This window comes from Caretta caretta, chromosome 21 (assembly GCF_965140235.1).
Source record: "Caretta caretta isolate rCarCar2 chromosome 21, rCarCar1.hap1, whole genome shotgun sequence".
In the NCBI taxonomy this organism is placed as follows: domain Eukaryota; kingdom Metazoa; phylum Chordata; order Testudines; family Cheloniidae; genus Caretta; species Caretta caretta.
In genome coordinates, this window is record NC_134226.1 from 11926612 (window position 1) to 11952355 (window position 25744).

At 42.9% G+C, this 25744-nt stretch overlaps 1 protein-coding gene across 11 annotated transcripts in view; it reads right to left on the bottom strand.

The window, feature by feature from the left end:
• Window positions 1-22402, bottom strand: part of FKBP5 (FKBP prolyl isomerase 5) — a 50843-nt gene extending 28441 nt beyond the window's left edge. For 3 of the 11 annotated variants that reach the window (XM_075121971.1, XM_048827100.2, XM_048827095.2), the window contains exon 1: window positions 17234-17580. The gene's annotated coding sequence lies outside the window, so the exon portion shown is untranslated. Of the gene's footprint in view, window positions 1-4778; window positions 4921-17233; window positions 17581-20379; window positions 20478-20920; window positions 20942-21030; window positions 21166-22328 lie in introns of those variants that run through there. The other 8 variants (XM_075121969.1, XM_048827094.2, XM_048827093.2 and 5 more) reach the window with 7 other exon arrangements.
• Window positions 22403-25744: the final 3342 nt, after the last annotated feature.

Genomic DNA, 25744 nt, shown 5'->3' on the forward strand with positions numbered 1-25744 from the left:
AGAACACACCACTCAGGGTGGGGAAGGTAGAGGGGGAGGAGAGTTCAAAAATCATGAATCATGCCCTGCCAAAAAAAAAAAAAAAAATCATAAGGATTTTTTACCATAATAAGTGTGGGGCTCTTTATTAGCCTTTAGGGTGCATCAGGTCATGTTTTGTGGTTCTCACTGCAACAAAAAAGGGCTAAAAACTTGCCCTTGTTAAGAAAGAAAGATGAGATTCTCACATATGTGCAGAACCACAGGGGCTGGAGCTTTAAGAAAAATACCAAATCTTGCAAGCTGCATGAGACAATAGTGACAGTGAGTTGGCAACAAGGTCAGAAGGATGGAGGATAGAATTTGTGTAAGCACAGACAGCCCTGCAAAAACACCGTGCTCGTCTGGACTCATTGCGCAACCGGCTGAGGCTTTGACAATAAGGCAATTTTCTCCATCAAGGACACATGTTTTACAATACCCCCCTGATGAGAAAGGAATTGCCTGAAGTTTTAAAAATATTTCCTGGCAATTTCCTTAAAATCATTATTCTATTTTGGTAGCTGCACTGCTGTGCAATGCATAATCAAGGAAATGCATGACGTTGAACTAGAAAGCAATTGTGTTTAGACATAAAACAGATCTATTAAACTAGTTACAATGGTGAAACTTTCCCACTGCCTTTGGGGTTGAGGCTAATAGAAATCAGTGGGAGAAATCAGTCATTCAGGGATTTATAAACAGAAAACGGAGTTTTCAAGTTTAAGAAGTAGAGAAATCATTTGGTAAGGATACATCCACCTTTAAAGGCAAACATGACTTTGAACTCATGCTAACAGGGGAAACTGACTAGAGACAGTGTTGTTAAATACATGTTATAAACAAACAAACAGAAAAGTAAAAAGCAGGTGTTTATTTAATTTCCTCTGTAATCTGTGGATTTCGCAGGCTGCAACAGGGGGAAAAGAAAAACAACAATCTTTAAATGTCCTAAAGCCAGAAACCTCAGCAGAGGGACTTAGTGGCACATAGAACTGTGAAATTATCTAACTTTTTTAAAAAACGGATTGCATTTTAGATTGACAGTGTTCCTTCAGAGCTCTCTTTTCCAGTGATATTCATCTTTATACTCTGTATTTTTTTTTTAAATTATAAATATTTTGTGCACTATACACTCAAAGAATCAGTTAGGGCAAAGCCACTCCTATCTCTCTCTCTCTCTTTTTTTTTTTTAGTTTTAATTGAGAAGGGTTTTTTTTTCCTTGGGGCATCCACCATAAGGTTTATTCAGTATTTAAGAGCTCATCTGTAGCTATGGATATTAATCCAAACAACAACAAAAAAGCTACCAACCAAACCCTACTGCATCCCAAAAAAGGGGTACTTACCCCAGCCAACAAGAGGGTAGCCTTTTTCTCTCTCTACACAGCTTCTATAAACCGTTCTACAGCACTCACATCCAAGGATCTCAAAATTCTCTACAAATATCACAAAGCCTCAGAACTCCCCAAGCCAGCAGTTACACATTGTCCTATTTTATTGGTGTGGATGATGAGGTACAGAAAGATTTATGTGACTTGCCAAGCGTTACAAAAACGAGCCAGTGGCAGAGCCAGGAATGGAAACCCAAAGTCCCAACTCGAAGTTCTGTGCTCTAAACTACTGGACAATTTTGCCATGTGCCCGCAAGTTACTGCTGGGCTCTCCCACAGTTCCAACAAGCACCTATCACAACAGAATAAGCACTCCCTTATTGCCTACATAATGCCAACGTTCAGGCAGTTCCCATCACCACAACCAATTAACCAGGGGCAGAAGAATTTGAAAGGAGATCATTTATTAAATCAGTCCCGGATACCAACCTCTATCACCAGGCTATGGCCAGCCTAATCTCAAGAATGATCAACGGTCTAGTGCAGAAACCATGGCCAAAGGACTGCAGCAGTTGCTGCCTGTCTGCCAAGAACTGGTTGGTCAATAGATGCTGGCTCTCTTTATTTCCAGTTGCTCAATCACATTAAGAGACTATTAAAAACACATTCAGTACATCCTCAGTATTACTTTTTTATGTAAGCAATTACTGTCGTCACCACAGGGATGTTATACAACTGTGAATAGGAGGGGAGGTGGTCTGCATTACAGCAAGCAAGAGGGGAGATGCTCACAAGATTCTCTATTAAAATGTGGCCCACATTATGAAAGAGCCCGAGAACCCCTGTGTAGTGAAACTGCCTTTTGCTATAAAAGAGGGTGTGCTTTGGTCAGGCTTATCTGCAATTTATAGCAGTCCTTTCAAAGACACAAACGTAGCCAGTCTAGCTTGCTACGATCCACGTTTTCCATTCATTTGAAACAAGCAATGACAGAAAATCTGCCACTCACTGAGCATTTAACTAAGTCTTCTGGCAGAGAGAAAGAGACGCTTGCACAGAGTCTAGTAAACTGGCTTTGAGATGTCAAAGCCTGACTTTTTTTTTTTGTGGGACCATGTGTATTCTGGCTAAAAGAAGGGAATTAATTATCTGAGACAAAGGAAACTGGCATTCTGACAGACTTACATCCTAACCAGGTCCTGTTCTCCCACCACTTTGACTACAAGACTAAGATATTGTTAGTTTAATGTCAGACTGTCAAAAAATATTCCTGGAAGGTCCTAAAAATTAAAGCCAAGTGGAAAGATAAATTACTTGGCAGCTTCTAGATCGGGGTGGATAAACTATGGCCCGGGGCCACATCCGGCCCTTCAGATATTTTAATCCGGCCCTTGAGCTCCTGACGTGGAGTGGGGTCTGGGGCTTGCCCCGCTCCACACGTGCTGTGGCTCTGCATGGCTCCCAGAAGCAGCAGCATGTCCCTCCTCCAGCTCCTACATGTAGGGGGAACTAGGGGGTTCTTCATGCTGCCCCCACCCCAAGCACCATCCCCGCAGCTCCCAGTGGCCAGGAACCATGGCTAATGGGAGCTGCAGAGACGGCGCCTGCGGATTGGGTAGCAAGCAGAGGCACCTGGCCATGCCTCCATGTAGGAGCTGGAGCGGGGATACACTGCTGCTTCCAGGAGCTGTTTGAGGTAAGCGCCACCTGGAGCCTGCACCCCTGACCCCCTTCTGCCCTCCAAACACCTCTGTCCCAGCCTGGAGCTCCCTCCCGAACCCTGACCTCCCCATTTCTGGTCCCACCCCAGAGACGGCACCCCCAGCCAGGGCCCTCACCCCCTCCCACCTCCTAATTTCATGAGCATTCATGGCTCTCCATACCCAGATGTGGCCCTTGGGCCAAAAAGTTTGCCCACCCCTGTTCTAGATGGTCTGTACATCTAGATAGAACACAATTGTTAAGTTACTCAATGTACCACACATCCTGATATGCCATTAATTTAAATGGAATGTTGATATGTGGGAGGTGGGGGAGAGACATAACAGGTGCAAAGGAAGGGATAATCAAATTACATCAATGTAGACATCTCCTTCCTGAATAGGCCCTGATCCCCTGCAGCGCATATCTATTAAGTAATCACTTATGCACATGTTTAACTTTAAGCGCATATTTAAGGACCACTGAAGTCACAGGAACTCATGAATGTGTTCAAAGTCAAACATATTCTCAATTGGAGAATAAAAGTTTAGATGTAATGTGATATAGCGGCGTGTTTCATTCTCTACTCTATCTAGCGACAATAGTAAAGGTTCGTTTTATTTAACATGGGCCAGTATTGCAGAATTTGATACCTTTCGTTCTGAAGCACTGTCTAGTTGGCAGCCGCTAACAAGCAGAGTGCCCCAAGTGTTGGTCCTGGGGCTGGTTTTGTTCAATATCTTCATTAACGATCTGGACGATGGCGTGGATTGCACCCTCTGCAAGTTTGCAGATGACACTAAACTGGGAGGAGCGGTAGATACGCTGGAGGGTAGGGATAGGATACAGAGGGACCTAGACAAATTAGAGGAATGGGCCAAAAGAAATCTGATGAGGTTCAACAAGGACAAGTGCAAAGTCCTGTACTTATGAAGGAAGAATCCCATGCAGTGCTACAGACTAGGGACTGAGTGGCTAGGCAGCAGTTCTGCAGAAAAGGACCAAGGGGTTACAGTGGATGAGAAGCTGGATATGAGTCAACAGCGTGCCCTTGTTGCCAAGAAGGCTAACGGCATTTTGGGCTGTATAAGTAGGAGCACTGCCAGCAGATCGAGGGACGTGATCATTCCCTTCTATTCAGCATTGGTGAAGCCTCATCTGGAGTACTGTGTCCAGTTTTGGGCCCCACACTACAAGAAGGATGTGGAAAAATTGGAAAGAGTCCAGCGGAGGGCAACGAAAATTATTAGGGGACTGGAGCACATGACTTACGAGGAGAGGCTGAGGAAACTGGGATTATTTAGTCTGCAGAAGAGAAGAATGAGGGGGGATTTGATAGCTGCTTTCAACTACCTGAAAGGAGGTTCCAAAGAGGATGGATCTAGACTGTTCTCAGTGGTAGCAGATGACAGAACAAGGAGCAATAGTCTCAAGTTGCAGTGGGGGAGGTTTAGGTTGGATATTAGGAAAAACTTTTTCACTAGGACGGTGGTGAAGCACTGGAATGGGTTACCTAGGGAAGTGGTGGAATCTTCTTCCTTAGAGGTTTTTAAGGTCAGGCTTGACAAATCCCTGATGGGATGATTTATTTGGGGATTGGTCCTGCTTTGAGCAGGGGGTTGGACTAGATGATCTCCTAAGATCCCTTCCAACCCTGATATTCTATGATTCTATTAAGATAGAAGAATGCAAACATACAGAAAAAAAACCCACATTCTAACTTACTGTTTTTAAACTGAGGAGACCAAAAGTTTTGATTCAGTTTTTAACCTCCAGATTCTATTAACGTCTCTCTCACACCCTTCTCTTTTCCTGCTCCACGGCCCACCAAATCAGCTGGTAAACAAACTGTTTGGGAAATGGCTTCCTGTGGGGAATACAAAAAACAGTTAACATTTACTTTGTACAGCCATTGCAATTGGGCACAAAGCTGCTTAGGAATTCAAGAAAAGGGGAGTGGGGAGGGTGTTTACTTGTTTTTAGCTATTTACCATTACAAAGATTATCTGAAAATTTAACTTGGCGGCACACAATCTGTAATGTAGGAGCAACAACAAACAAGTTTAAAAAAAAAACAAGAAAAAACTGAGGTCTAAATATACCCGTCAAGTGTGACTATATAAACCAAGTTCACAGAATATGAAAGAATAAGAATCTGCCTAACTAAACAAAACAAGAGTTAAGGCTGTCCCTTCCACCCTTGAATCAACACGTTGCGCCTGGACTACCGTATACTGAACATTAAGCAGGAACACACAGTAATACCCAGTCACAATGGGTCTAGCCAAAAAGGACCCCGTGCGGACTGCAGTCCTCAGATTTAACTCCGCTAAATCATTGTGAATTCTGGAGTTGATCAAAAGCAGAACTTGTTTCTGCATCTTTTATTCTTGCAAATCTGTTGTTTCCCCAAACATAATCCAGCACATTAGTGTGAGCAGTGGAAAGCATTGGCTTTCATTTAACATTTTCAACTCTCCAGTCTGAGAATGATGGTAATCAACGCACCCAGGCAAATGAAGTAGGCCACAATAGGCATAGATTACAAGCCTGTGCTCGTGTGCCTAGAATCCAGAACATTTAGTCACCACTATGAAATGCTTTTCTTATCCAGATTTTGAAACAGTCATATGTACAGAAGTGAATTCCGGCTCTTGTTTTAGAAAAATCTTGGGCAATCATTACAAGCACGATAGAAGACAATTTTCAGCTGTGAAGCAACTTTCTGGAATGTTCTCTACATCCATGTTCTGTGGTTGCAGACATTTTTTTTTTAATTTTCCTCTATACTTTGATGATTTTTCAGACTGTCTAAAGCCACTGCCAGACATGTGGCATCACATATGTTGTCATGGAAAAAATGGCCGTCTAAAAAATATAGTGGAACCTTCTTAAAGTTGTTTTTCTTCGAACCACCCCTCAGCTACCACCCAAGTGTTTACTACCAAGTGGAATTTTACTACAAGCCATTTGCACTAAATAGGTGTTGCTAACATCCAGTGTACAGAAGGTTATGCAAAGCTGAGGACAGGATGCAGCTGTATAATCTACCTTATGAAGACAGACAGGTATTACACATGCTAGGATTTCAACGAAACAAACATGACATCAGTCCTGATTCACACTTCCTAGAAATCATCACGCCAGACTCTTTCAAGCTCCAAATGGAAACTGGACTTTGTAAATCTCCGCTGGGTGTTTGTATGAACAAAAAAGAAAGGACTTTATGTTAAAAGAAAAAAAAGGAACAAAATGTCTAGCCATAAAAACATATATAAATCAAAAAAAGATTTCACCCTAACACAATATAACAGTTGGAATTGTCTGAAGTAATAATGATTTTCCTCTACGGGAGGGAAACTGCCAATAGACATGACAGGAATTTATGACAGCAAACAGCCAACTGCTATATAAAAATAAATGCATGGGATTCTTAATCCTAAACCATAATTTACTTAAAAAAAGAAGTAAATAGAGGGCATAGTTTTAAACCATGAACCTAACCTAAGCTGTTAAGGGGGGAATATCATTTGGTAGCCTTTTTAAAAATTTATTTCAGTAAGTAAGGAATCTGTAAACCCCATGTTTATTGTATTATGAGCCATTTTATTTGTAAACCAAGTGAAAGCCACATCATATGCACCCCCCCCTCCCCAAAAGAAAAACTATGTTAAAAACAAACAAACCACCACATTGGTATGTAGAAAACCAGCTTCTATTCAAAGCCAGGTTTAAGTTCAGAATGTGCAAAGAGAGTATTACAGAGCCTAATTCAAATGCTCATCCAAACATATTGTAATGCTTGCCTTTACCGAATTACAAGAACAACATTTTAAGAATGCAGATCTCCTGCAGTTTATTTCCCATAGGCTAAAGAAAAAGGTTTTTTTGCTACTTCTGTGCAGCATTATTAAATAAGGGACACCATCAACCTTAAAAAAGGGCACAATTCTGTCAAACATTTTCAACTAGTACAAGTCACTGAAGATTAATATAATTGAGAAAATAAGAGGAATATCTCTTTGCAGCATTTTGTATAGCCAGTTTCACTCTTTTCTGTGCATAGACAATTTTGCTTCCCACAACAAACCATGGCCCCCAGCATGTCCTTCACACTGCAACATGGGAGACAAACACATTTTTTAAATAAAAAAGTCTGCGAAACCACAATAATAAAATAAAGTAAACTGACAGAGGGAGTCAGGGGCAGGACCTCAAGCTACTTGTAACTTTTTTGAAATTGACTAGATTTTGAGCAGAGGTCCCTTTAAAACCACAACCATGTCAGTTAGCAGAGTAGCTATAGGTACACAGGGTCCATTAAATGGCACTCAAGTAATTAAGCAGCTGTGTGTTGATTAGATAATGAAAACGGAAGGGGGTGGATGCAACAGCTGAAGTTTCCCTTCACCGTTTAATGTGTTTTTGCCTGCCTTTGATTGAGAAAGCGGATTTTTTTTGTTTTTAAAGAAAATTGACTGACCAAAATGTTGACATACACCAGGACAGAGGGAAAGAAGTGATTTTCCCCCCCTGGTGACAGGCTTTTTTAAGATGCCTGTAATACAGCCCCTAAGTTACATTCTCTGCAGAGTGAAGTCAGAGATAAATTGTCTTTGATTCCGTAACCAACTGCAATTTGGATTTGAGAAAATATAACCTTTTTAAACCTGACACTGGCTCTCTGTCTTCCAAACCAAATTATGCAGCTGCAGGGTTTCAGATCTGTATTGGAACAACAACAATGAAATAAATAAAATAATTTGCACTCTACTTGGTTGCTATTAAGCAACAGATTTCTCCACTAGCCTTGCTGTGCAAATCTGATAAAAAGAAATCTTTAGTACTGTATTACTTCATTAGTCATTTATTTTGAGACCTGACTCAGTTCCCAAGAAGGCACATAGTGTTCTTCCTGAAACCACTTCAGAATTAGAGACACGAAGGCAGCTCCAAATAAAGTTCAATTCAATCTTAGCCATGCATCTGCCCAAATGTTACATTTGGGCCTCTATAGAAAAAAGTTCTCTCTCTCTCTCTTTTTTTTTTTAATTACAGTCATACTATTTTTGGAACTCCATTTTTCTCTATGTACCTTTAAGCGTTTGTATCTCTAATTCAGATCAACAAAATTCCATTAAAAACAAGGAAATAAGTCAGGTATGTACTTTAAGATGTGCCAGAATTTGAATTCAAAGATTCACAACTTTGTACAGCAATTTTCAGAATAGCTTTTGGACTAACATTCATATGTTTTCTTCTAAGAACGGGGGGAAAGCTTCTAAGAACAGGGGGAAAGCTATGCATTGCAAATTAACACCAGTTTAATCACATTTGTGACAGTATACTTATCTCCTAGTGCGGGCGTTATGCAAGAAGCCAGCAAATATACCACACAAAGTCATAACAATCAAAACAGCTCCTTTTTAATGAAAGTTGCAATGTACATTGTTGAACCGAATGCACACTGTGAATTATGAGTCACTGGGCTAAAATGAACCCAATGCACTTCTAGATTATCATCAGTTAGCTCATAGTTAAGGCTGGCTGTTTCTCAAGGGGAATCACAGAAACCAGGACTACATGCATTTTTCAGGGGCCCCTGTGCAATCTCCAGTTTATTCCTTCCCAGTCAGGGGAGCAGTGAAGGCTCACTACCTCGCCTGGGAAGTTACAGCTACCATCAGAGAATCAAACACCTGGGTGACCCGGAATCTTTCAACCCTATAACTTGTTGGTTTTTCAGGTGCCTACTAAAGATATGCACAAATGGTAAAAAGCATTTTTAAATGCTCATTTTTAAAGCAGCCAACAGGTATTGGGATCTCTTTCTTCTAGCAATTAGTCTCCTGGCTGATGTTTTCTTAATTTAGGTTGTTAGCTTTTAAGATACATAGGACACAGAGCCTCCTATTGGGGAAACGTATCCAATTGTTTAGATTATATACAATGCACTCACATACTACAGTGGATGGGCATCTTATAAAAAAGAGTGTATAACAGCCAAAGGAATCCCAACAATACTGATGGTGCATAAGAGCAGCTCTTCAATCAAAGCTCCCTTTCATTTATATTTAGAGGTCTCAGCCACCAAGTTGCCTGCAACCTTATCTGAACTTGTAATTACAGCACCATCTATAGGCGACCATTGGCATTTTGGCATAGTTACATTCATGGTTTCATTTCTAATCCAAGAACAATTAAACTAATTAGGGAACACTAAAAGGAGCATTGTGCCAGGTTAACTAAACAGTACCACTATCATAAGAAAATAGAAGACAGAAAGGGATTCCCATCCTCCCATGTACAATAATAATTGAATAAGCGCATTATGGATTTGCCTTCCTCCTAAGTACCAAGCACAGTGTACTGCCAGAAGCAAAGTATCAATCATCTTATAAACCTAGTGTGGCAAATCTTATGTTCCTATTGTGCTTTACAGTTTTCCCAAGAAGCAAGGATAATTGGAAGTCCAACATTAGCCAGGATTGCGGGGTCGGGGAAGACCTTAAATACATGCTACACTCCATTGAGAAATACCCACTTCCCTGGCAGTGTTTTCCATCCTGCACAGCACACCATATTGTGGGACTAATTACAGCATACAAAACTATTTCAGCACAGCTGCGAAGACTTCACTGAGGACCCATGCACTAGCACTGGAATTTCCCTGGTCCTGGTGATCTGCTTTCAGACTACAAGACTATGTGGCAAGAGGCAAATGTAATCTTAGCTTACGGTACCTGACAACTGTACTTAACTATATACTATTGCCAACCCTGTCTGTTCCCAAATTGGCAGGAAGTACAAATTCTGAAGAGAACTCAGTGCAACAGAAGAGCTACCTACCAAACAGTGCTGAAAGCAGTTTAAGAATAAAGAGAGCATGAGGAAGCACAGTACATGTTGTGCAGCTAATATGAGAGCATGTGTCCTAGCCACAGATGCTAATCATTCTGCCCACCTAATATCCTTGTAACTTTCTAGTGGTTTTAGTTAGAATCCAAGTCAGAACCAGTTTTTAAAAATATGTTGAATAAAAAGCCACCCTCACATTTAAGCAATAGGAGAAAGCGAACGGTATAGCCCAATATCCTGCTGCTCTAAGAGTACCCACCATACTGTTGCCAACAGACAGCAGAACTGGTGGGGTCTGCCTGCATCCCTAAGAAGGATGGACTAAAGACAGTACTAGCCTTACCTAATCACACCAACAGCAGTGACATTTTAAAGAGGTATAGGAGTTATATGGATGTGTAGTTCAAAGTACAGTACAAGCCTAAAAGAATAATTTGCCTACTTATTCAGGTGTTGTTTAGAAAGCCACTTGTGCCAATAACAAAAAATGCACAAACAAATTCTGTCTTCAAGTGGATCCTTGATTTTAAATTTTTCCAAATTGTTTAAAGATAAAGGACTAGCATGGGCAAAGTTCCTTGTGACTCAACCCATTGTATTCACGTTACAAGGATCCCAATTAACAGGCATATTCTTACATAACATTCAGCATGCTCATACCCAGCCGAGACATAACATCTTGGCTCAAGGAAGGAAGGTCACCTTTAATTTTAAAAACTAAATCTAATGCCAGATTCTTAATGTTATTTCATAATGTCAGTTCCTTTAAGGGAGAGATTTATATTACACAAGACAAAACTCCAGAAACATCCATGGTCAATCTTTCCTCCAAAAAAAGAGAGAATTTTACAGCTTCCACCAATGAGATGGAATTTAAAATCACCTGTGAAACTTCCTGATTCCCATTTTGAATTTCCATCAGCATGGAAAGGTTACAGAAGACAGAATTTAAGAGCACCCACACACATGCAATACAATATGCTATTTCCTGAACCTCTGGTTTTCAATTTCTTGCTTCCTGAGTGGGTGAGAGCCTGGTGAGGATGCTCACATAAAATATATAAACACGGACACCACACCTGTTATTCCTGCCATTGGCAACTGTGGGGGTAATTATGAACCCAGCATTACATTATGGCATCATGCTTAGCAAACACTACCTAAATATAAATACATAATAATAGGGAGTGTGATTTCAAAGGTTTTCACAAGTTAGGAATAATAACATTATAACAGGCAGCCCAATCAGGTTACAGAAGGTCATCTTTAAAAAGGTGTGAAAATATTTAAAATATCTGACTACCCTCTGCTTGCTATTCTGTTACTGCAATCTTTTTTTACCATCTATTCTGGTTTGTCTTCCTTGGTCACTTTTTCTTAAGAATAGCTCTAGATTATTTTAATTTCAATGTCCATAATCAAAACACAGCCTCAAACGGAGTACAGCCAGAGGAACACGAGCACACATGCACGTTTCTGGACGCTGGAAAGAAAGCTAAACCTAATTCACCAGAGGAACAATGCGTATCTCCAGTGCCTAACCTGGGTGAGATTTTCAGAAGCACTCAGCGTTGACCTAACACCGCTCCTGCTGAAATCCAGGATAAAGATTCCCAATGAGACCAATTAGGCCAACACTGAGCACTAGTGAAAAGCCACTTGGTGTGAGGAGATTTCATATTTATTTATTATAAGCCCCAACTTTATTACCTTTTGTTTGCAAATTCCATATCCATTTAGTTTTTCCTCTGGAACAAGTGTTTCCAGTTAGTTTTAAATTAAAAATAAAAAGGTACTTTAAAAAGAATTGCTCAGTACCAGCCATCTAGCATTCAGGAGCTACACTACAGCAAGCCAGAGTGCTGCTAAGTGGGGAATAAGGACTCTATTCTGTATCAGATGGCCAAGAAGTTACTGTATAAACAGTAAGAACCAAAATATATGAAATGATGACCACCTGGACATTCTTTTAATACACACATTCCAGGAAAACATCTAACATACTTTGCATATGTTTAGATATACAATTATAAAATAGACGTTATGAAAGGATACATTTGCTTGGGTGGCAACTATTCTGGCTGTGGGGGTTTCCATGTGTAACAACCACAGGTTGGGATTTGTTAACCAATTTACCAACCTCAAACTCACTCTACCTGGGAAAGGGCAAGGACATGGAAAGCCAGCAGAAATCTCAGGAGTCAAAGCAAACAGCTCAGCAGAGAATTAGAGTGAAAATGAGCACAGGCCATCTGGGATGAGTATTTTAGTATGGTCATGAATTTAATCAGCATTAGCACAGAGCAGCAGCTCTTAAAATGAGAAATCCACAATGATAAGGAATCTCTTCAGAGCTGCTTTAAAACGGAGGACGAGTTTTGAAAACCCAGTGTTTCAGTTTAAAAAGAAGAGAGAAAATAGCAAGACTCCATCTGGAGGAACTCTGTTGCTGCTTGACAGGCCACAGCCAGTCCCAGAGAATACACTCTACAGATTCCATAGGGTAAGGAGAGCACAAGGATAGGAAAGAGTTTAGCCCGGGGATATAAAGGGAGACTAGAAGAAAGCTAATGATCACTAAACCCCAATCTGCAAAGACTTACACATGTGCTTAACTTTAGGCACTGAGGTTAAGTATCCGCTTTAGTATTTGCAGAATCGTGGGCCTCCCAAGTGGTTTGATCTGTAATTTAGGGAATCCTAGCTCCCGAAACGCCTGTTATATTAGAAATCCTACACTCTGCTACTATAATATTGTGCACATATACTGCACCTTTAATCCAAGGATTTCATGGTGACTTACAAACTACACGCATAAGAGATCACTGAAAGGCAAATACTACCCATTTCCCAGAGGGGCAAATGGAGGCCCACAGATATTAAGTGATACAAAGGTTAGTGACAGACCTGGCAATAAAACTTATGCGGACTCCTCAGGCCTCTGCTCTAGCCACGACACTAGAGATCAGTGGTCTAGTTGACGTGGCTTATGAGCGTAAATTAATCTTATCCTACAATCATGAGGGAAATTTGCAAGTGAAATGTGGTAAATGACTGGCTGAGATGCAGACGCAACTGAATATTTTAAAGTGTTTACAAGACAACGGAGGTTGGTATAAACGGGAAGGCTGGATCCACAGTAAAAGTAGTTCCCTGTAAAGTCAGAAGAGTCTGTACTGTTTAATGGTGAACTTAGGGCTCGAGAAAGACTGCAGGTGTAACCACAAGGAGGAAAAGTAACTACCAATTAACCCAATGTTTTTCCATCACAGCAAACTATAGCACCACTGTTAAGCAATCTGACAGGAGCCACCAGGCATTATGGTGGGGCAGCCCAAGTAATAGCTGTACACCTGAGACTTCTTTAAGCCCTGTGTACATAAATGGTTTAGTGTTGATACTGAATCCTAAGCACCAGGGCGAACAATAATTCCTGTATATACTGAAATACAAGATTGTTGCACGGCCAAGTCATGCTTCCTTTGGGAAGGCCCGGAAATGCCATGAGTGTCAGCTCAGTTTTCTCCAAATCAGACATGGGACTTGGGAAGGGTGGGTAGTGCAGCTCGGCTCCAATAAGCTATGGATGTTCCAAAAGCCACAGAATTATCTGCACAGATCCTGGTAGCATCTTTAGGATGGTATGTTCACTGTGTCGACATTACTGACTCTCCACCAGCAGCACGGTTCCTTCATGATGACTCTTCTTCATGCCTTCAGCTGGGCCTCCCTCCATCTTCCTAGAAGAGTCAGGGGTCGACAGCAGAGCACATTTTTATATCTATCTCTCTCTCAAGCTGAGAAAGCATTACCATTATCTGAAGTGGAAAGATCTCTGCAGGGAGGTGACTTTCTCCCCAAACGAGCCCTCCCCTCCACTCATATGGAGATTGCAGAAGCCACCCCTCCCACTGGCTCAGGAGGTGGAGGGATGATATTTTCAACCAAATTTGGTCAAGAAGAGCAGGTTTTATACTAATTTCCTTCCTCCATGGTAGGAAGTCCAGAGGGGATAATCTCACCACTGATCTCCACACAACACAAGGTGATTTTTATATTTATGCACTCAATCAGGTGTACAGCAAAACCTCTCTCAGATGTCTTTGAAAAGTAACATACTGCAAATTTAAAGTCTAATTGGAAAAAAGGGGCATTTTCAGCTCTCTATACTGCCAGCAATATGGGAGGTCTTCAATACCTCAGATGATGCTCAGGGACCTGAGTGTTCTCATGGACATGCACATTTCATCGTTGGATGGGAGAGCATGTTTTAAACTTAAAAACCTCTCTTTTTGAAACAGCAACTAGTTCACAGAGTCAAGGCAATAATCGTTTACACTGGGATCGGAGTGGCAACCCACATGTCAGAAATCTTATCAACTGTATCAGAGAAGAGGGGACACTGGCTGTAGTTTGGCTGAGTGAGAAGTGTTTTTATAACTACTCTTCTTGTATTCTATTTTTCATCATTAACAGGAATACTCTTTGTGAAGTTGAGGGCTATAGTGAAAACTACAGTCAGTTTGGCCTTTTAACGAGAGAGTTAAGCAGAGCGCCTGCATCATCCCAAGTCTGGATGGCCCAAAAAAATTATTTCAGTTGCAATTGCTGTTCAGAAAAAAACCTTGTTACTCATATGACTGACCAGACCAAGTGCAACCAGTGCTTCAGGCTTTATAGAACCCCCCACCATTATTCTATGTCCCAGTAACCTACAGAAAATAAGTTATAGCTTTTTTCTTGCTAGTTTTTCCTGTTTCCCATTTATTTGAATGGAATCAAAGCAGGTATCTGCAGTTTAAAGCTATTATAGCTCCCCCAAGTGGCGGTCAGAGCTGCTCAAAACCCTGAAGGGTATTACCAGCAGGAGAGTGAGTTTGTGTGTGTGGTTTTTGGAGGGGGGTGAGGGAGTGAGAGAACCTGGATTTGTGCAGGAAATGGCCCACCTTGATTATCATACACATTGTGAAGAGAGTGGTCACTATGGATGGGCTATTACCAGCAGGAGAGTGAGTTTGTGGGGGGGGGGGGGGACAGAGGGTGAGAAAACCTGGATTTGTGCTGGAAATGGCCCAACTTGATGATCACTTTAGATAAGCTATTACCAGCAGGACAGTGGGGCGGGAGGAGGTATTGTTTCATGGTCTCTGTGTGTATATAATGTCTACTGCAGTTTCCACGGTATGCATCCGATGAAGTGAGCTGTAGCTCACGAAAGCTCATGCTCAAATAAATTGGTTAGTCTCTAAGGTGCCACAAGTCCTCCTTTTCTTTTCGCTAACTCTCTTGACGCCTTATTTTCAAAACAGACCACACTGTTTTTAAAAGTAGTTTTTGCAAAGCTTCCCTCTGTGTCAGTGTTGCTGTGCACCAGCGCTTCATAAAATTCACTCATGCAACAGGTTTCAAACAAGAATACACAACCCGCCCACTTGTGAGGCTGGGCCACCGTCACTTGATTATTCTATACCGTTGAAATACAAATACTACAGTAGTTTACACCACCTTGCACAACGTGGCTCAATCCTGGTCAGAGCCTCTGGGAGCTATTAGTTTACTATCTGTGTTCTAATCAAATGTCTGAACGCTATACTTTTGGGGAAAAACCAAGTGAACTTTTAAATAAGGGACAGTCCGTAGTTCTGGATTAATAATAATTGTATAATCTTACTGCCCGCAAATTGTTCTTGATTAATGTAATTTTAAGTAGTCCCTGTACTTTTTTGGACACCGTGTCTGAAAAACAATTTCAATCACTGACTGAGGACCCAACGGTGCAGGGGATCAGAGCTTTTATACATAGAATTCTGTAACTACTGGGGATGCTTTCAAAACATGTTTATGTGGTTTTTGTCATGACAACAACCACATTTACACAATCTCAATATATCAAAAATAGCCCGTACATTTTAGATGTAAATTCTTCAGGGGCTGTTATTTCCATAAAGCACTGAACATTTACAGAACCATGTAGCTACAGACACTTTTCCATGTCACAATACATTTTTTTAAACCAATTAATCTTTTTTTTTGGGGGGGGGGGGGAGAGGAGGTCCAATATCAGACACAAAATGAAGGGTGAGATTTAAAAAAAATAAATAAATTAAAAGATGTGTAGATTAGTTAGGTGCTCGGCTTATAGTATTTCAGCAGGAGTTGGGCACCTAACTACTTCTAGCCAACATTGGCAAGCGCACCCCAAGTGTTATTCAATTAAATAAATTAAGGCAGCAACAGCCCCGGAACTTTTTATTCTCCCTAATTTTATACAGCTAAGTGTACAACAACACTTAGAGAAATTCGGAAACTTTACAGAAGTATTAAAGGAGATTCCCCTTTAGGGACCTGAAACATCACTACAGGGGGAAGTACCAGACCACCTATAAGATTTCTTTCAGTCTTAATAGCGAATACCCATGAACTAATCCCCCGGGCAAATGCTCCTTCCTAGCCTGGCTCACACACAAAACTTAAGCAACCTTGCCGTTAAAGCCCACTTTGTTATGTAGTAACATATTGATGTTTATGAATGATACAGTTTGATTTGTGACTGCTCCCATTAATCTCTTTTCAGGGGTTTATTATTTAACTGTTTGAGCTTAAATTTAGGATAAAAGTTCTTTCTTGGGAGCATATTTTTACTCTCTATTACATCGCACAACATATGAAAAAGCTTTTAAAAAGGTGTTCAAAATAACTCAGAAACGCTCCCCATATAAATATCGATTTAGTAAGCTAGAACATTAAATAGTCTAACAACTGTATTATAAATAGATATTAAATAAAACTGCTATTACTTAATTCAAAGGATGTTAACACATGGGGTCTCACAGTTGCCTAACAGACAGAACTGTCGTGAATTCAAATGGATACACTAGGTACTAGTTAGTATCCCAAGCCTTTAGCGAAAGTCCTAGGACTATAGCAGTTTCTTCCTGTCTCCTCTCAAATCTATCTTTTTCCCTTCCACACAACTCTCCTTTTCCCTGAAAGACTCACTTTACTGGCCCTTCCCTGTCTTCACATCTCTCCTTAAAATCATCCTTCCCTGGCCTTCTCCTCTGTGTCCCTCTCGCCTTCTGTTGTGTGGACTTGTCTTAGATTGAGCTAGCATGTTGTTTAGACTTTGGCCTTCTCCATTGAGGGTACTGTGCCTTCCATCACTGACAACCCACTCCCAGCCAACTCAAAAGGATTCTTCTCCCTTTTTATCATTATGTCTATACTGCAATCAAGGGGTGTGACTTGCTCAGGGTTCTGGGTGGGCAACACCTGCCTTCTTTATCATTGAAAACTTCATCCTTCCTCTTTCCCATACTCACAACTTTGAGATCATCCGTGATTCTTCTTCCTATGTATGCAGTCTCTCACTCAAATTGTTACTTATTCCAGTAACGTCTCACAAAAGTCCACTCTTCCCTCACTAGTCTCACCGATAAGCAAGGTGAGGACAAGGGTTTTCAGCTCTTGCCTCATTTACTGTAACTTTCCCCTTTCTAGCCTCTTCAAAAAGCTCATGCTGAAGTCATCTTCCTTGGTCATTGCTCTGATTAAGTTACCCTTCTCCTAAAATCCCACCCTTCCTTACACGTATCAAATCCAAGCTTGTTTTCCTCAACTTCAAGTCCCTTCATAGACTCAGCCCCAATGACATTGGATCTAATCTCCTCCTACACTTCCATGTCTTCCCTCCCACACCTCCTTCCTACATTCCTCCCAGTTCTCCTGCCTTGCTGCTTCCCTCATCTTTCTTACTATCAATTTTACTCTCGCTCTCACACTCTCCACTGGCCTTAGAAAAATCTGCCAGCCCCACCCTTTATTTTTCTGAATCCCTCCTCCCCAAGAATCCTCATTCTCTTCACCAACTAGCCCTCCTCATTCTCCTTCCCTCATCTTTATCTCCATATAGCCTTGCATCTGTCTCTGTCTCGTCCACATTAGGATATAAGTTCTTCAGGATAAGGATTATGCCTTGTTTTGTAAAGCCATGTGTAAAATGTACATCACTGTGTAGAGTATAGTTGTCTACACTTCCGCTGTTACAGCAGCATAGGTATGGTGCTGCAGCTATGCAGCTGTAACCCTGTAGCATAGAGGTGGACTACAGCAACGGAAGGGGTTTTTTCTCATCACTGTAGGAATTCCACCTCCCTGAGCAACAGTAGCTAAATCGACAGAAGCATTCAGAGTGCTGTAGCTATGTCAACCTAAGTTTTAAGTGTAGCCCAGGCCATAGTAAGAGTCAGAAATGGAACACACCTACAGTGTTATTTTGTCCCTTCCCTGCCTAATTAGGGCTTTTCTCTATAGTACATCATCCTTTAGTGTTTTGTCCAACTCAGTTTGAAATACTTTGTAAGTACAGATAATTTTATTAGAGGCTCTCAAAACACTGCATAGCCAAATGGGTATTTAATCCTGTTTTATGGATGGGGAAAACCAGAGATAAGGAGTTGAAGTGACTTCCCTAGGGGACAAAATGTAGTGACAGAGGCAGGCACAAAACCCTGCTCTGTCTCTCAAGTCCCCTGCTCTAACCACTAAGCACATTTACCTCCTGGATTCAGCCAGTGGGGCTTCAACCCCTTGGAAGATTACTGCACAGTAACTGATCCTACTGTTTGGTATTTTTTCCTGCTATTTAACCTAAATGCCCCAAACATTTTTTTTAAAGTAACTCTAATACCAAGACATGTTTGTGCCTAAATTAAGTGTGTGATCTTACTGCAACACTTTGTCCTTCCACTCCCCTTCATCCTCCTACACCCTAAATATTTGTTGCCCTCATTCATGACTTTGCATCTAATATTACATCATAAGATCATCAGGGCAGGGACTACATCTTTGTTCTGAAAAAAAAAAAAAAACCCACAGCACTGCAAACAAATTGTTCTTTTCTCAGTTTCATCCCACCGCTACTTGATACTATGTTTTGGATCTCAGTATCATTTCTTCTGCCTCCTTGTTTTTTATACCCCTCAAATGCTTGCTGTAATTCAAGAGCCTGTGACGTATATTACAGTGTTTAAAATTGAATCTAAATAGAATTCAAAAAGATTAAAAGCCAGAACATACAGGACTCAAAGCAGAATTTGTAGATTGAGAGCAACATCCTTTGCCCTCATTCATTTTCCACTTAGGAATACCTTATTTTGACCCAACCCAACTGCATCTTTATGAAGTCTGCCAAAAGGAGCCAGTCTTGTTTTAACCTGTGCCAAACAGCATTTCTCTGGTTCCTGGTCCACAATTATATTTATGGGGCAGTGTTCAGACATGGTTCCAGGTAACCCTCTCTCTAATACAACTTGATTAATCAATGAGGATGGGGTAAACAGTATTTTCAATCCTATTTATGGTGCCACAAGTACTCCTTTTCTTTTTGCGAATACAGACTAACACGGCTGTTCCTCTGAAACATTTCTAACACAGTCACCGTGGATAGTGCCAAACCTAAGTGTTTGAAATCAAGTATAAGCATCTTTCCCAGCACCATGTAGAGAAAGTTTTTGAGTTAAATGATCTGTCAAAAAAAAAGGTTGATACTTGAGGAAGCAATATTTAAATGGAATCAATTCACTCATCTGATGAAAAGACACTCCCCAAACTGGCACCTTAAGGGCATTGTCTACACTGTGGTACTGAACATAGCAAAGCTCGGGTTTGTTTAAGATGGTCAATTTCACTCACAGACAGGATCAATTAAATGGTGCATCAAAGAAGGAACCTTGAATATAGCACTGGAAATATGAACCAGAATTAATTATCTGGAGACATTACATATTATTTCTGAATTTACCCTTCAAGGGCTCTTACAGCTCTTCAGGTAAATAATATTCCTTTGTGGCACTGATATGCACGTCTGAATATGCAGTTAGCAGCAGGAAAATAGCAACTTTACCCGAGCTATTTGGGCTATGGAATGAGAGAAAAAGCAAGGGCAAGAGCCTTCAATCATGTTTATTTTGGGTTATATATGATAATTGCACTGAGTTATATTCTCTATGCTTACTTTAAAAATCCATGGGACATTTTTAGGTAAGTGTCATTACACAGGAACCTCATTTTGTGACAACACTGTGCTTTCATAACTGGATTAAAAAACATCCTCTCCTAGTGCACCATTATCATGGCTGCAGACCATGTTCCGATTCATTGAAGAGCACTGCTGTAGGAAGTTACAAAACAGTATTTCAGCAAAGGATACAGGGCTGCCTATAGTGAAAGTAGACCACTTCTCAATCAGTTGATCTAAAATTGTTTGACATTTCAGTCTGAAAACAGGTGAAATCTCAGATATAGGACAAAGAAGATTAATCTATATATAACTTTTTAAATGACTGGAATAATAACAGGGTGGATGCAGAGTCAATTTAACTTAAAATTTCCAGATCAAAATGATATTTAAATATCACAGTTGTAACACAATTAGACCAAATATTCAAAGCAAAGACTCTTAACTCACTTTTTTTCCGTGCAGAGTGAGATTAAAACAGATTCTGCATCTACTCTGATTTTGCTGGAGGCACGCACAGGGTAGATCCGATATGACTGTACTGTGAAAACTGAAACATACTTCCCCCTCACCCTCAATCATCTGTTTAAGGTTTGATTTAATCCGGTCCTTTCACCTGGCTCTTTCAGAATTCAACAGCACCCGCAGATTCTGCCTACTCTCCAAGAGTACAAAGGGCACATCACAAGAGTTTAAACTGACTTTTTTTTTTTAACATTCCGTTCCCCCCAACAAAAAAAAGTAACCCCAGCCAGCAGATCCTAAAGCAAAAAAAAAAAACCTAGCACAACCAACGGACACTGCCTTCCCTATCCTTGCATAATTGCATTTATACAGATAAAAGTGTTTTGTAAAAAACAATTTGAAATCCTTGGTTAGGAGCAGAGCATAAGATAGAGCTACCTCCCAAGGGTAAGGACCACGACAATTACACAGATACTCCAATCGCACACACCTTCCATACACAGGAGGCTCCTCCTGTGGTACTTACCAGGGATCCTTTATCCACAGCACAAATAACCCACCCGTTCTCCAGGTTCTTCCTGATCCCACATCCCACCAAGTTCCTTCGTCCCCTTTCCTCCATGCCTCCTCAATTACCTTCCTCCAATGTTACAATTACCACCTGGCTCTTACACAGCGCTTTCAATAAATATACACAATGCAATAGTACAGCAGTTCTGTCCACAGTTCTTCATGACCTCCTAGACCAGGGTCTCTATGTTACTGGTTGGTTATTGGGGGGGAGGGAGGGCAGGGGAATTATATCCCCCCTCACTTTCCTCTCGGCAGAAATATTAAAATGGAAACCATCTCATTTTATAAACTTCCCCTATTGGAGGGGGTGTAATTCATCCTCCCCCTTCCCCCCCAAAACACCCACACTCCCCATAATGTTCCTTTGGGTGATGTAATTCTTCTCCCAACATACATCCATGCAGAAGTCATACAAGGTGGAGGGGAGGGCGCGGTCTGCGAGTGTAAGGGGTAAGGAGGAGGGTTTGGGGGAGACAGGAAGGGGGAAGCAGGGGGCTGTTCTAGGGGAGGGGAGAAACTTGGGGTGCAGTGGGGGGGAAGCCTGGACCCAAAGTTGCCCATGAAGCTGCCCCTCACTATGGGGAGGGGGCTGCCCCTAGGGGGCGGGGGGGCCCTGCCCCTCACTATGGGAGGGGGCTGCCCCTAGAAGGTGGGGGGGACCCTGCCCCTCATTATGGGAGGGGGCTGCCCCTAGGAGGTGGGGGGGGCCCTGCCCCTCACTATGGGAGGGGGCTGCCCCTAGGAGGTGGGGGGGACCCTGCCCCTCATTATGGGAGGGGGCTGCCCCTAGGAGGTGGGGGGGGCCCTGCCCCTCACTATGGGAGGGGGCTGCCCCTAGGAGGTGGGGGGGGCCCTGCCCCTCACTATGGGAGGGGGCTGCCCCTAGGAGGTGGGGGGGGCCCTGCCCCTCACTATGGGAGGGGGCTGCCCCTAGGAGGTGGGGGGGGCCCTGCCCCTCACTATGGGAGGGGGCTGCCCCTAGGAGGTGGGGGGGCCCTGCCCCTCACTATGGGAGGGGGCTGCCCCTAGGAGGTGGGGGGGGCCCTGCCCCTCACTATGGGAGGGGGCTGCCCCTAGGGGGCGGGGGGGCCCTGCCCCTCACTATGGGAGGGGGCTGCCCCTAGGAGGTGGGGGGGGCCCTGCCCCTCATTATGGGAGGGGGCTGCCCCTAGAAGGTGGGGGGGACCCTGCCCCTCACTATGGGAGGGGGCTGCCCCTAGGAGGTGGGGGGGGGGGGCCCTGCCCCTCACTATGGGAGGGGGCTGCCCCTAGGGGCGGGGGGACTGCCCCAGAGGCGGACGGTGCCGGGGGGACCGCCCCCGCTTTAAGCCGCGGTCCCGCCACCCCGGGGGCGCCGGTACCTGCCGCCTCCTCCCGCTCCCGCCGCTGCCGGGCTAGGACTGACACCAAGCGCCGGGCCGGAGCCGGCCCCGAGACCCCCGCCTGCCCCCGCTCGGCCCCGCCCCCTCAGAGCGCCCGTAGGCCGCCGAGCCTGCCCGTCTAGGTCTGGGGCACCCGAGACGCTTCTTCATTGGCTACCGCTCCTCCCGCATGTAAATGAGGCGGCTTCTTCCCAGCCCCTTTGCCGCGAGCAGCCCGCAGCCTCGAGCTCCCTGTGCAAGAGCGGGGAAGCGCCGGAGCCGGACAAACTCAGTGCAGCTCCCCCATATCCTCAGTGCAACCCCGTGCAATGCCCCCAAATCCTCACTGCAGGGCCCCACGCCGTCGGTGCACCCCGCAGCCTACCTGTAACGCCCCCAAACTGTGTGCACCCCCCGAAATCCTCCGGGCAACCGCTCCGCCCCCGTGCAACGCCCCACATCCTGAGGGCAACCCCCTCAAGACCTCGGGCAACCCCCAAACTGTCAGTGCAGCCTCCCAGCCCCGGTGCAGCCCTCCCCCAAACCATCCCTGAAAGTGCAAACCCCTCAGACCCAGTGCCTTCCCCGCAACAGTCGATGCAATCCCACCGCTCCCGTGCAACTCCCAACCCCCGGTGCAACCCCCAAACCGTCGGTGCAACCCATCGTCCCAAACCCACAGATCAGCCCAAGCCGGTGCTGCGTGGTACAACGGAAAAACCCAACCCAACGAACATGAAACCTATACGAAAGCAACGGTACGGAACTCAGCGGTAATCAAGCAACCCACAACTTGAAGCAGCCCAGCCGCACACGGCATCAAATCAGAAAAGTGTTAGTGACAGGCAGAAGGTAGCGAAGATCCTGCACTTTGCACACACATTCTGGGCTCTTACCTGCCTGAAGCCCATTATGACTGAATAGCACAACGGTTCAGGGCAAAGATACGACCTTAATGGGCATTTAGACTGGAAGATCAGCACAACTTTCCTCGCCTGACAGTGTAGCAAGAGTAAAAAGAACAGGAGAACTTGTGGCACCTTAGAGACTAACCAATTTATTTGAGCGTAAGCTATCTAGTGCTGGAAGTCTGGCGTTTTTAATGCCCTGCATTATTACTTGTAACATCTCAAATTACTGCAGCTGGAAGATTGGATAAGTTATTTTGTGTCCCTTTTTCAGCATGACAGCACTTGGTACATAGTCAGTTTCATGGTTTCCCCTGGATAGTCAGTTTCGCCTGGGGTTTGTCTGGGTCCTTGAGGCAGCACCAGCAGAAAGAAAAACATGTTACCACGTTTCATGATCATGCAGAGCGTAAGGCCACACAAGGGGGCAGAGGACTCAGCAGCAGGTATAGAACCTGCAATTCCTAGATAATTATTTATTTTCTGTTTGCGAGATGAAGTGGCCCTGTTCCTTTAAGCAATTTCCTTTCACTGGAGCAAAACCAAGCAACAGGCTCGTGGCTTCCATTCCTCTGATTTTCTCTTCCCTCCATTTTTACATACAAACACAGACACTGCTGCATTTTGCTGCCATTATTTGGGGGAAGTGGGTGGTTGGGTAAACTACTCTCTACCTAGATCCGCTGGCCCAGATTTCTGGTTTTCAAAAGAGCTGAGGACCCAGCAGCTCCCCCACGGTGACACCTTATGGCCAGGTTTTCAAAGGAGTTCAGCACTCAGGGGGGGCCTGAGCTCTTGTGAAAAATTGGGCCACTTGTTTGGGCTGTGGACACTGTTACAGCAACAGCTATGAAATGGCTGCTCCAGGACCGGGGTGGAAGGAAAGGGGGGGGGGGGGAAGAGTCCTTCTAAATTCTCCTTTATCAACACAAAGTTGGTGAATAAGGGGCCCAATTTAAAGCCTACAGGACCCTGTCAGTGTACCCCCCCTCCCCCTTTCAAAGCAAAAACTCCATCCTCAACCCACCTCTTTGCATGTGTCTGGATATTGCAGCACCCATGGCATGTTATAAACACAGTGAGGAGACACAGCAACGGTAGAGGGGGAGAATGGAGGTAAACACGAACTGCACTCTCGATTTCCCTCCTTACTGTGGGTTTAATATTAGACTAGCAGCACCCTTAGCTGGACATATGTTTTCCCTTGACTTTAAAAAAATAGAGCTGTAGAGAAATAAATCGTTTGTGACTCTCTGAAAGTTAATGATAGAAAGGCATTATTTCAGAGCAGCCATGGAGTGTTGTAATAGTCAGGGTAGCTATTGTTTGGATTAAACAAGAAACTTGTTGAATGAAAACACTAATCTGGGCTGGAGAGCCGCCACAGATTAGAAAAAAATAAAGCTTTTTTTTTTAAACTATCTTTTTCAGTACTGTTGAACCTGGTTTATCTTTTTGTATCACTCAGCCTGGACAAGGAAATTAGCCTAGTTACTTGTATTTCTAGTCAGTTTCACTTTCAGGTTTTCTTGCAATAGCACAAATGCTGCAGTGTTTGGGTTGGACACACTGCAAAAGGCACCTAGATAAGAAATATTTCATGAAGACGCTAAGGCCATGCGTTTTCAGCAGGAGTTAGCACCCACAACTAGAGTCAGATTTTCAAGACAGCTCAGCTCTCACTTAGGCACCAAATTAGGTAGCCAGATTTTCGATCATGCCTTTGACCCCAATAGGCTGAACTCTTAAAAATCTGTCCTCCAGTTGTGGGTAGTAAACATTTCAAAATCTAACCCTGATGTCTTTTGAAAATGTGTCTCTATTTGAATGACAATCAGTACCCAGACAGAATCAGAATCAGGACCCCATTGTCTTGAATGCTGTATAAATATGAAATAAGGCATTTCTGTTCATATTAGGAATGCTAGTTCTTATAAATCTGCATTTTGACCCGGCTATTTCCCTGTATTACGACAATAGATGACCAAGGAATGTGCTTAGTTGTCAATGGATTTATAAGGTTTATCCAAGTCTTCCTTAGAGCTTCTGTTCTTTGATACAATGTTGAATAACATTAGGTTTTTGCATTTTTAATTAGACACCACCAGAACACGCTGGAAATGAGGAGTTTAACTTGAAGCTGAATGTTCAGATAGCTAGTTCACTGTAACAAGGACTCACTCACTTTAACAGCGCTTTCCCTTCTTTAAAATATAGTGGGGAAAATATGGATCTTACTAAATTTGGAAATGAAAATATGGATCTTACTAAATTTGGAAATGAAATATATGAGAGAAGAAAGTCTACCATCATGATTTTTACTCTGAATTTAAACATTTTCTAGAAGATTGAAAGATACACTCTTTCCCCGTCCGTGTCCCAAACAGTTTTAGTTTTCCATTTAACAAGCAATTGTGTGTTTTTAATAAAAAAAAAAACAAGCAAACACAGACTGATCACTTTATTGTTATTTTTGTTCAGAAAATATGCATAATTCTAAGAGTCCAC